This window comes from Arachis ipaensis, chromosome B08 (genome assembly GCF_000816755.2).
Source record: "Arachis ipaensis cultivar K30076 chromosome B08, Araip1.1, whole genome shotgun sequence".
Classification (NCBI taxonomy): domain Eukaryota; kingdom Viridiplantae; phylum Streptophyta; class Magnoliopsida; order Fabales; family Fabaceae; genus Arachis; species Arachis ipaensis.
The window spans coordinates 128,790,039-128,792,017 of record NC_029792.2 but is presented as its reverse complement, the minus strand read 5'-3'; positions in this window follow the sequence as shown (position 1 = coordinate 128,792,017).

Genomic DNA, 1,979 nt, shown 5'->3' with positions numbered 1-1,979 from the left:
TGTATTATATAAATATAAGAAAACATGGTCCGTTTAATTTTATTATTATATAAATTATAATAAATACTAACTAAATATATTTTTACATAGTTTTAATTAATTTCTTTTTAATTAATTCAACTCGTCACGGTTAATCACTAAGGTAATAATCTAGTATTTTGATTGATCGATTGAAAGGTCAATTTTGATAATTATGGCTATAATTCTATTTGGAATATTAATAAGTAAGAACAGGAAGTCAAAATTAAAAAATAATAGCCAAAGTTTCTTACGCGCTAAGCATAAGTTAGCTTTTTTAGCTGTATTCCTTGATAAATAAATAAACAAAAGCACAGAAAACTTTGGAAAATTAAAGAGGGAACAAATATTCATTCAACACATGATTGGCAAGAGGATCCACACACACAAATAGAAAGGGATTAAATAAATGGAAGATTTTTAAGTGTACCGTTGTATCGGTGTATCAGTAATTTTTAACCGTTAATCTTAATTATATATATTATATATATTTTTTATAATTAAAATCAACAATTAAAAATCACTAAAATACCGGTATGACGGCACAGTTAAAAATTTTCCTAAATAATATATATATAGAACAAAACAAACTAGTGAAACTACAATACACTCGGCTTCGTACCACTAAATTCAACTAGATTAGTCGGTGGCTAATTTACTCGTTCGTTTAAATAATTATTAAAAATTTAAATTTTATTTTATATATACAGTAATTTATTGACGAGTGATATATAACAATTTATTAGTAAACGATAAATTCTTAAATAAAACTTAAATTTAGATTAAATTAATCTTTTGACCTCTCAAATTAAAAAATATTGTAATTAACAAAAATAAATTCATAAAATTAAAAGACGTCATATCATATTAACAATTAACCTAATAAATACTAAGTGCACGGCTTTTTTTTTTTACTCACATTATTATTGAAGCCACCGATTTTTCTTTAATTTATTTGTTCAAGTTACACTTATTTATTATTTTAATTAATTTGGACTAATAATGAATTCACTAAAACCTTATAAAATTAAAATTGTGTGAAAATGATTACTAGCTGTATATATATTCTTTATCTATTTATTATAGAATCATTTTACATGTTTGTTCTTTTGGATAGTTCTTACAATACTTAAATTTCCAATCATTTTGGAAAAAAAAATGTTAGTATTTATAAAGAAAATTAGAGAAAAAAAATGTCACACATAACAGAATTGGATGATTTTTGTTGCTGCGGTCTTAAGCAAAGGAATTCAACATATATATGCAAATAAATGTTCATAAGGCTTTTTAATTTCTTTTCAATTTTCTAGCAAATGATGAGGGAGTGAATCTTTCAAAATCTTTATTTAGTTACGTGGAGAAAAGCAAGCTCTTTAAAACAATTAAGTACAAAGTAGTAAGCAACATCTTCTTAGCGAAGGAAAGTACCAATCTTATTATTATTATTTAGGTATAGGGAAATAATAAGAAGTAATAATTTTGAAATTGAAAATAATAATTAGAATAAAGGAGAAATAGGTCTTAATTTTTTTTCCACATATATTTTTATCCTCAAGAAACAGAAAATACATTCATATCCCTCACTCCTGTAAAATGTGGATATATTAATATTTCCGTTGAATTCATGCTGTTAGATCTGTCGAAAAATTCTGATCTGACAAATGTGGAGCACAAACTACCTGGCAAACGTGGAGCGCAAACTAAAGTCAGTTCCACGTTTGTCAGGTCAGAGTTTTCCGACGGGTCCAACGGCCTGAATTCAACGGAAGGGTTAATATGTCTCGTTTTAAGGATCAGGAACATAAATGTATTTTTTATTCTTTAAGAACGAAAATATTCGCGAAAAAAATGTCAACGACTTATTTATCCTTTATTCTAATAATTAGTAACGACCTTTTGAATTTTTGTTTTATCCAAATTCAATTTTATCTGATAATTAAAAAGTAATAATAATTTTATTA